This window comes from Cervus elaphus, chromosome 29 (genome assembly GCF_910594005.1).
Source record: "Cervus elaphus chromosome 29, mCerEla1.1, whole genome shotgun sequence".
Classification (NCBI taxonomy): domain Eukaryota; kingdom Metazoa; phylum Chordata; class Mammalia; order Artiodactyla; family Cervidae; genus Cervus; species Cervus elaphus.
In genome coordinates this window covers 56,440,608-56,452,130 of record NC_057843.1, presented here as the reverse complement: position 1 = coordinate 56,452,130, position 11,523 = coordinate 56,440,608, and positions in this window count along the sequence as shown.

Here is an 11,523-nt window from a genome sequence, read left to right as displayed (position 1 = left end):
ATATAATCAGTATTGAGTAAATAAATGATTAGGGGGCCACAGATAAAAAGTAAAATCTTATTACTGCAAGATCTTAAAGTCTTATTACTCTATGGTTAAATAAGTGAAATAAATGGACAGCTAAAACATGCCAACTAAAATAGTTAAAAAAAGCATACAATATCAGCAGTGTTATAGTAGAACTGGTACATATTCCTTGTAGTGGCTCTTTAAATTGGTAACCTTTTGGAGGTAACATGTTAATTTGTAATAAGGGCATATCATACCTCATGCATAAATTTATCTTAATGAAGTAGCCAAGGTTAAATATTAATATTTCATATCTACAGATTAAATAGATATAAATAGTGAATATTTCTATATCTTATATATATTTATATGCTAAAGATATTCAATCTAACTTTATAATATTTAATATTAGGAGAATGGTTGCTTGCATTTTCACTTTGCACAAAGGGTTTGTTATGAAATCATGCAAATATTATTAAACAGAATGCATATTATTATGTTCTGATTGCAACTGTAAAAATTCTATTAGCACATAAAAGACATATGCCTGCATGCATAAATAAAATCAGTTTTATGTGGGTTGTGGACTTGTCTTACTATTATTGTTATGTATATTTTTAATATCAGTTTTAATTAAGAAATATAAAGTGGTTTCTCTATATTTATCCATATATTTCCATAAATTTATGCATATCTAATTTACATTCTTATGAGCCTAGTAAAGCTGTTGGATGGCATCACCAACTCGATGGACATGAGTTTGTGTAAGCTCCGGAAGTTGGTGATGGGCAGGGAAGCCTGGTGTGCTGCAGTCCATGGGGTTACAAAGAGTTGGACATGACTGAGCAACTGAAGTGAGTAAAGCTGTTGGTCTCCTAGGGAAATTGCAGTTGTTACTTACTGACTGACAGGCTCTCCACTAATATTGATAAATTCACTGTGGTCATGGTTTAGTCACTAAGTTGTGTCAGACTCTTTTGTGACCCCATGGACTGTAGCCCACCAGGCTCCTCTGTCCATAGGATTTCCTAAGCAAGAATACTGGAGTGGGTTTCCATGCTCTCTCTTCCAGAGGATCTCCCCAACCCAGGGATTGAACCTGCATCTCCTAAGTCTCCTGCATTTGCAGGAGGATTCTTTACCCACTGAGCCACCAGGGAAGCCTGATATACTCATTAATGAATATTTACAAGACAGCAGGAAGCGTGGTGTCAACTAAAGATTGAGGGGAAACTTGGAAGAAAAGTTCTTGAGGCATTGTCTACCTTAACAGACCTATGAAGCACAAAGCATGTCATGTTTCCTGCGTATAGAGAACAAGGCTTAGAGGCATCCCAAGCTGTAGTTGTAGCAACAACTGACGGGACCATTTTTGAATGGATTGACTGGTGGATACCCACTAGGAGATAATTTGCAACACTGAAAATATTAACTGTACCTATTTTTCTGTCTTGGATTTACATGTGTTAAAGAAATAACTGGTTTATTGAGATATAATTTACAAACCACAGCACCCCTTTGAAGTGTATAATGCAGTGGTTTTTAGTATATTTACTGAATTGTACAATTATCACTACTATCAAGTTTTAAGTCTTTTTTATAATTTATTTATTTATTTTTGGCCGTGCTGGGTCTTCGTTGTTGCAGGAGCTTTTCCCTAGTTGCAGAGAGCGTAGGCTGCTCCCTGGTTGTGGCGTGTGGGCTTCTCACTGGGGCGGGTTCTCCTGTGGCCAAGCACGGCTCTAGGAGTGAGGGCTCAGCCGTTGCAGCTCTTGGGCTCTAGAGCACAGGCTCAATAGTTGTGGTACGCGGGCTTAGTTGCTCCATAACATGCTGGATCCTCCTGGACCAGGGATCAAACTCATGTCTCCTGCACTGGGAGGCAGATTCTTTACCACTGAGCCAGCAGGGTATTGAATTGATTGAATTGTCTACCACTGAAGAAACCCTGTACCCATTAGCAGTCACTCCCTATTTCTCCTCCCTGCAGCCTGCAGTAACCACTAATCTACTTTCTCTATCAGTTCAGTTCAGCTCAGTTCAGTCGCTCAGTCTTTGAGTGTGACTCAAAAAGTGTCCAACTCTTTGTGACCCCATGAACCGCAGCATGCCAGGCCTCCCTGTCCATCACCAACTCCCGGAGTCTATCCAAATTCATGTCCATTGAGTCGGTGATGCCATCCAACCATCTCATCCTCTGCTGTACTTTCTCTATAAATTTCCCTCTTTAGGACATTGCATATAAATGGAATCATATGATTTAAGTGGTCTTTTGTGTCTGGCTTCTTTTTTTTTTTTTGGCTACACTGAACATCACGTGGGATCTTAGTTCCCCAACCAGGGGTGGGAACACATGCTCCCTGCATTGGAAGCTTTGGAGTCTGAACTACTGGACCACCAGGAAAGTCCCTGTGTTTGTCTTCTTTCAGTTAGCATAATGTTTTTAAGGTTTTAATGTTGTAGCATGGATCAGTGTTTCATTTTTTATGGATGAATAATTCCTTTGTTGGTTGATAATACCACATTTTGTTTATCCATTTGTCAATAGATGGACATTTGGATTGTTCCAACTTTTTGTCTTCTATTGCTATGAGCATTTGCTTATGAGTGTTTGTGTGGACGAGTGTTTGTGTGAATATATATTTGTTTTCAATCCTCCTGGCTGTATACCTAGGAACTGATTTTACCCAGAACCATCTTGTCCCTGAAGGCACTATTTGTAAATCATTTGACAAGAATTAAGAGTATATAGTTTATGATATAGATAATAACTTGACTTTTCTCTTCATTTTTATTTAAAGGTAACTGATGAATATAGGGGTAGAACTCCTTGATTTTGCTGAAATTGTGGTTAACAAAGTATTAGAGTATGAATTTAAAAGAATAAAATAATGTGGAATAAAAACCATTATATTGAAGCTGTCATCATCATCATTATTAAAGAGTTTAGAATGACTAAATGTTTCATAATGAAAATATTTTGTCTTTACATAAAGTACAGAGCAGAGAAGTAGAAGTGTTGGATATAATTCCATTAGATTTTTCAAAAAATCCCTTTGTAGTGGTAGGCACTCTTTTCCTTGGCCTTGTTCTTTGAGTTTCAGATCAATGAATAGAAGCAAATAACAACTCATCTAAGAAATGTGGGAAAACCACAGGAAGGTTTGGTTTTGGCTGAAATGCATGAAAAATTAGAGAAATCATCTCTGAATTATTTTTATTAGTCAGTGGCTCCTGCAGCCTTGGGGTATACATTTTGGTAGACATGCCAAGTCTCCTACATCTTTGCTCTTAGTATCCTGTTTCAGAGCTGCTTGAAGATACAGGATCACCTGTAAACTGGTCACATTTTAATGACTATCCACTCTATTGCATTAATTTGTCAATTGCTGTGCTAATATCTTATTTTTCTATATATTTTTATTAAATATTCTAATATGTGAAAGAATTCCTTTCATATATTTAATTTGTAAACTTTTTATTCTCCATCCTTCCCTGATAGGACAATATTTAGAATCATTTTCTCATCAAAAATTCTCTAGAATTTTCTTATCAAATTCTTTGCAGAACTTTAAGTTATTTTGGAAGTATTGTCAGCATTTATAAACACTTTGCTGACAAAGGTCCGTATAGTCAAAGCTATGGTTTTTTCAGTAGCCATGTATAGATGTGAGAGTTGGACCATTAAGGCTGAGTGCCAAAGAATTGATAGAAAACTCTTGAGAGTCCCTTAGAGAACAAGGAGATCAAAGCCGTTAATCCTAAAGGAAATCAGTCCTGAATATTCACTGGAAGGACTGATGTTTAAGCTGAAGCTCCAATACTTTGGCCACCTGATGCGAAGAGCTGACTCACTGAAAAAGACCGTGATGCTGGGACAGATCGAGGGCAGGAGGAGAAGGGGACGACAGAGGATGAGATGGTTGGATGGCATCACTGACTCAATGGACATGGGTTTGAGCAAGCTCCGGGAGTTGGTGATGGACAGGGAGGCCTGGCGTGCTGCGGTTCACAGGGTCACAAAGAGTCGGGCACGACGCAGTGACTGGACAGCAGCAACAACAACAACAGAATACCTACTTGGTTTTTATTGGAATTACTTAGATCAATCTGAAGAAAGTTGCCATCTTTCCGGGCTTCCCTGGTGGCTCAGAGGTTAAAGCGTCTGCCTGCAATGCTGGAGACCTGGGTTTGATTCCTGGGTTGGGAAGACCCCCTCGAAGATCTCCTGGAGGAGGGCATGACAACCCACTCCAGTATTCTTGCCTGGAGAATCCCATGGATGGAGGAGCCTGGTGGGCTACAGTCCATGGGGTCGCAAAGAGTCGGTCATGACTGAGCGACTTCACTTTCACTTTGCCATCTTTCCAATTCATAAATGAAGAATACCTTTCCATTAAAAAATTTTTTTCTAATCTTTTATCGCTGATACAAAGAAATAGTTAATTTGTATATAAAAAGATACTAGGCCACCCACATAGGGCATATTAAGGGAGTGTGATATTAGTTTTGCAGGATGGCAAACACCTACCCTCAGCTTGTATGAGAAGTGGAAGTTCAAGAGTTGGGGGGAGGGACTATTTTGAAATGAGTCATTGGTATACCCTTATGGGGAAGGGAAGTGTCCTTGACCTCAAGTCAAGAGGCAAGGGTAATGAGAACCACTAGGAGAGTTTTGGTCCATGTCCCCTGTGGTTTAGGAGCCACAGGACCTCATGTCCTTTTTTTGTTCTTTGAGCCCATGTGTGTGTGTGTTCTAAGTTGCTTCAGTTGTGTCAAACTCTGCAACGCTATGGACTGCAACCTGCCAGACTCCTCTGTCCAGGGGATTCTCCAGGCAGAATACTGGAATCTGTTGTCATGCCCTCCTCCAGGAGATCTTCCGGAACCAGGGATCAAACCTGCATCTCTTACGTCTACCTGCACTGGCAGGTGGGTTCTTTACCACTTGTGCCACCTGGGAAGCCCTCTTTGAGTCCGTTCTGCCTCCTAAATATGGTTGTTCTGATAGTTGTCATGTGTCCATGTTACGATGGCCATCGTGTATAGGCTGATGTGTGCCAATTGCTCGGAAGCCTTGATAATGCTAACTGCTGCTAAGTCACTTCAGTCGTGTCCGACTCTGTGCGACCCCACAGACAGCAGCCCACCAGGCTCCGCCGTCCCTGGGATTCTCCAGGCAAGAACACTGGAGTGGGTTGCCAACTACTAAAAATGAATACACACATCTACTTTTCTTTAAAAATATAATTGGTAATCAAGAAAATGCTTTTTTTGATAAACTTGTAAGAGTTCAGATTCCACACAAATCTATGGATTCTTAATCAACTTGATACTAGAAGTAGCAAATATGAACAAAATATGTTCCTTCCACTTTGGAAATTGATTCTTTGGAGAGATTTAGCCTCTTGATGAACCCATATTATCTTTTTACTGTTAGGAAAAAAAAGCATTCAATCTCATTGAAAGGAGAATATATAATACTGCATTTGGGAAGAAAATTAGATGAGTTAGAGCTTTCATGGTGGTAGAAATGACAATTTTTGATTAACAAATTGTCAGCATGGGGGCACATTCCTTCAGTTTTCAGCAATTTGAAACCCCAGCATTAATCAGCTTTCGCTGAGCCACCCACTGTTCATACAGCAGTGAGGAAGGCAGTAATGAAAAATTGAAGAAGCAGCATTAGATCAGAGATCATGCTGGCTACAGTGCCTTTGTTTTTGTGTGAAGACTTTTTTATTATTCTGAAATTGGTCAAAACATGCATTGTCCTCCTCAAATGACTTCTGTGAGTGCTTCTTTTAGAACAATAAATGGTGCTAATAAGTTGGCCAGCCTCCCACCAACTAGACATTTAATATATGTTGTATGAGCACATGAATAAGAATTCAGAATTACAGAAACATAGGGAGTGTTCCCCCACTCGTGGTTGTCTTTTTCTGGAATTCAAAATAAATCAAACTATCATAGTGCTCCCAGGAAGCTTAAACCTATTTATAAAATAATGACTTTGTTTTTATAAATTGGTTTAATTTAATCCATGCTTTTATTATTATTATTTTTTTTATTGCTTATTAGGGTCCTATGATGTGTAAGGCACTGCAGGGACTAAGTGGATGCACAAAAATGGCCCTGCTATAAAAGAGTTTATAGTATCCATATACGTTCCATTGTTTGGTCCACAATTTTTTACTTTGTCTATATTCTTTTCTTTAATTTTATTTATTTATTTTCGGCTGTGCTGGGTCTTCGTTGCTGCAAGGGCTTTTCCTCTCGTTGTGGCAAGGGGAGGCGCCTCTAAAGCTTTGGTGCCTGGGCTCTAGGGTGTGCGGGCTTCGGAAGTTGCTGCAGCCGGGCTCAGTAGCCGAGGCTCCTGGGCTCCAGAGCACGGTCTCAGCAGTTGTGGCACACAGGCTTGGTTGCTCCAAGGCACATGGGATCTTCCTGGATCAGGGATCGAACCCATGTTTCCTGCATTGGCAGCAGATTCTTTTATCTCTGAGCTACCAAGGAATCCCCATATATTCTTCCTCCACATTTTTGATCTGTTGAATAAATTTGCCAATATTAAAGAAAACTTTTTATTGGAATATGGTTGCCTTACAATGTCGTGATAGTTTCTAGTACACAGCAAAATGAATCAGCTGTATGTATACACATATCCCCTTTTTCTCGGATTTCCTTCCCACATAGGTCATCACAGAGCACTGAGTAGAATTTCCTGTGCTATATAGTAAGTTCTCATTAGTTTAGTATCAATAGTTTATGTATGTCAATCCCAATTTCCCAATTCTTTCTCCATACCCTTCCCCACCTTCTCCCCTTGGTATCCATACTTTTGTTCTCAACATCTGCGTGTCTATTTCTGCTTTGTAAATAAGATAGTCTATAACAATTTTTTCAGATTCCAAATACATAGATTAATATACATTTATTTTTCGCCTTCTTACTTCACTCTATATGACAGTTTCTACAAATGACCCAATTTTGTTCCTTTTTATGACTGAGTAATATTGTATATATGTACTACATCTTATTTATCCATTCCTCTGTTAATGGACATTTAGGTCATTTCCATGCCCTGGCTATTGTAAACAGTGCTATAGTGAACATTGGCGGGTATGTGTCTTTTTGAATTACAGTTTTCTCTGGGTGTATGCCCAGGAGTGGAAACATGCAATGTTATTCACACGTGAATGCGACACTGCTCACTTCTCTGTAAACTATTGTTTTGTGCTTTTTTTTTCTCAAACAAAGGCTTGGGACTGCTAGTTCCTCACTTCTGATATTTTTGGTCTCCCCCGGCACCAAACTATATTACATTTTCAGAAAGACTTCTTACGGCTAAGTAGTATATAGACTGTCACCTAGAGGGAGAAAAAATTTGATTGACACAGGACTGGATGTTGTGACCTGGGCAACTTGGTTATTGCTTATAACTGTGAGTAGTTCCATGGAGCAAAAAAGAATGTGAAATGGGAGTTCAATCATCTGTGGTTCAAAGAAAAGACAGCCAACCTGTGGACTGTTCTCAGTAGAGTGGTTTAGTAATGTGTGATGAAAACCTCAAACAAGAAGTCTTAAGTTGGGGTTGATGACTGCTTCAGAGGATCTGTGAATTTCCTGAAATTATGAATAACATTTTATATTTAAGAAGCTGTGTGTTTTCCTGAGTAGATAATCTATAGCTTTCACTGGATTCTAAGATAGTCATGAATTCCTAAAAAAGTTGTGGACTATTGACCTAAGGCAGGGTTGGTGAATTTTTTCTGAAAAGCACAAGCTAGTAAACATTTTAGGCTTTGAATAGCATTCAGTCTCTGTAAACAGATGGGTGTGGCTGTGGCCTAGGGGCCTTAGGTTTCCTACTTTTGAGTTAGGCTATGATTTGGTAAGATGGAACTTTCAAAATACTGTGCCGAAGTACATTCAAGTTTTCCCTTTTATATGAATTATATTTACTTTGTTGCACACATGAAACTAACAACACAGCATTGTGAATTAATTACAATTGTTTTAAAAAATCATATTTAACATATGAATTTTATTTACTTTGTTTTTTTCTTATTGAAGTATAATTTACATGCAATAAAATGAACCATTCTTAAAAGTACAGCTAGTGCATTTTTGCATATGTAAATATCCATGTAGCCACCACCCACATCAAGATATAGAATATTTCCATCCCTTCAGAAATGTCTCTTATATTACTCTTTATCCATAATCTTCTCCCTCCCCCAGAAATAAACATTCTTCTTTCTTCTATCATCATAACGTAGTTTTACCTTTTCTTTTAAAAAAAATTTCGACTTCGCTGCTTGCATGTGGGATTATTAATTCCCCGAGCAAGGATCAAATCTGTGCCCCCTACAGTGGATGTGTGGAGTCTTAACCACTAGACACCAGGGAAGTCCCTAGTTTTATCTCTCCTTGAGCTTCATTTACATGAGATTGTAGAGCAATGTGTATTTGTGTGTGTGTGTTTTGCTTCTTTTACTCAACATAATGTTTTGAGATTCATCTGTGTTTTTGAACACACAAACTTTTAGATATCTGGTTAATTTACAATATGTGCATTCCTGAAGACCCTTCTGGCTTAAATAGCAAGATTTTCTTGGTCCTTTTGGTGTTTGTGTCACTGGACTAAGGCCCACAAGAAGATGCAGGAGAATTCCTATCTCCATCCTCCTACCACCTGGAGTTAAACCACAAAAACAGAAATTGCAATTCAAGAGCTGTTACGAATAACAGATTACATCAACACATTGAAGCATGCACTCTGAGTATTCTTTGTCATTGGAGAGAGTAAGGGTCTAGACATATTATTAACGAGTGAAGGCTTTTGTTTCTCTTTACCTTCATACCGGTGGTAACTAATTTGGTTTAATACTACCATTTGTCCATAGAATCCTAAGGAAGTGTCTAATGCCCTTTAATCCGGTGCTTCTCAGATTTTAATGTGCACACAAACCACCTGGGGGTTTTGTTAAAATGCAGATTATGAGTCAGTTGGTCCTGGTGTAGCCTGAGAATCTGTCTGGCCAGTCCTTACAGAGCACTGATGCTGCTTGCATGTGAAACAAGCTTTGAGTCGCAGGAATCTCATCTAGTAATCAGTATTGATATGGTTTAGACCAGAGATGATGGTATCCAAGGGCACTGATAGTACAAACTCAGAAATAAGATATTGGTGAGTTAAAATGGATTAGAAATTCCCGAGAAACTGGAATAGTACATGAAGAACAGAAGATACCAAGGATGATTCCTAGGAGTTCTCCTTATGAAATTATATGAGTGATGGTAGCTCTGGATACCTATCCAGAGTATTATCCAGCTCTGGATTGCTTCTGCCCCTGACATCTTTGTAGCCATGGGAACTTAAGAATGTGGGTTCCTGCTGGAGCAACATTTATTTTCCACCATGCCTATGTCTAGACTGTCAAGGTTTTCCTCTGTTAGGTTTACAGTAGATTTTTCTTAAGAAAGGCCTGCACTCTCTGTGTCCTAATAGTTACCTGCTCAGTTCTCATGATTCTACCTAACCACCTCTACTTTTATGCAGTAAATGTTGGCATAACATTTGCTCTTAGATTGTTAACACATTTTAGGGCCTATGATCTTCATGTGGACTTAGGTCCATCGCATCTTCCAGTGCTGTTTTGTTAAGCAGGTTATTACTTCATGGCAACTTGACCTTCCTCCAACAGACAGATATTTTTATGAAAACATCTGATTTTGTTGATTTTCATCTCTTACTTCAGCTTGCCCACCATCTCTCTAGGAACTATTGTTCATAACAGTTCACATTCAGGTGTGTGTTACTTCTTTGCTGAGCCCCAACTCACACACACATACTACTTATTTGGGGACTTCATTTAAACAATGATTGCAATGACTCATCCCATATTTTATAACAAGCATAGCCTAAATTAGTAGTAACAGTTTATATAGCACTTTGGCCCATTATAGCCTTCCTACCCTTCTCTATAATTCCAAAGCCCTGTTTTCAGATGTTTCACAAATAACATTTCCAGTACAAGAGTCTTTTTTAGTTTTATATTTAAAAAAATTGTGTATATTTAAAAAATTTCTTATATGTAAATGATATTTCTAGCATATAGACAATTGGAAAGATAATTGGAAAGATAATTGGAAAGTATAGAGACTAACTGGAAATCACTCGTATTGCTATCAGTTATCTTAAGAAATAAAATATTATCCAATGCATAAAAATCCTTTCAGTACATTACCCTGTTTCTAAAATAGAGACCATAAATGGCCTGACCCTTGTGATAACCATCATTCTGTTTTTATTTATAGTTTTATCACATATGTATGCATCCTAAAAAATTGCTTAATTTTGCCTCTTTAAAAAATCTTTATGACTGGAATCATTCTGTTTACCTTACTTTGTGATTTGCTTCTTATGTTTAATATTACACTGGTGTTAAGGCATATGGTTATGGTGCATTAATTTAATTCATGTATAGTATCCCATATCATTGATACATCACACTTTTTGTATTTATCAGGTCTATTACTTTTGGACATTGAGACTGTCCAATTTTGGCATATTGCAAATAATGCTTCTATGAGCAGCACTCAGTTCAGTGTTTAGAATGCGTAGGACATAGATGGGAAGGGTCAAGGATCCGAAAGTCCCAAGCAGAAGGGATGAGAGTGGAGGAGAGAATGGGTGGCCTGAGATGCATTCTTTGGGTATTGCTGGAGAAAATGCAAAGTAGGCTTTCAGTTAATCTCTTTTAAAAGAGGGAGCAATGGGTAATGGACTTCTAAGACTTCTCTTAAAAGATGTTGGTCTGAGCAGCTTCAATTTCTGCAGTCACTTGGCCTTCGGTGCTGTTCTACGCTGCAATCCTGCAGCTGGGGCATTCAACTTTATAACCCAAATTCCTGGCTGTGATTCGGGTCAGCTTTTGTATCCTGCTATCATAGTTGCTTGTCATAATTTGGCTGGCATCTATAGTAATGCAGTCATACACTTCCATAGTGTTAGCAGCTTTTAGAACAATTTTCAAGGTACTTTCAGTCAAACACATGAACCCATAGAATACTATGCATTTTACTTTGTCTTCATAAAAACAAAGCTTTTCTTTATGGCTCTTTCACAATTAAGGCTGAGAAAAGAGAATTTTATTTTGGGTTAATAATTTCCATTAGGCTAATTGGTTTGTCAAGTAGAAACAGAAAAACACATTGAAGGGGGTTAATGATTCTTTGCAGTTTGAATGATCTGACACCACCAAGTATATTTGTGTAGATGCATCCTCTCTCATTTCCTTTAACAGACACTGATTATCAAGTGCTGTATTGTTGAATACAGTGTTTTGATTAAAGGGTCTTTTATATTGTTCATCTCCTGAGAGATAATCACAGACTAACTCAATATTTCCTGCAGTCTCTTTAAGAGGCCTTATAGATATCATGAAAAGAAGATTCTCAGAGAATTGCTTCTTTTTAAATTTCCTCTGTTGATTGTTTTATAGTTAT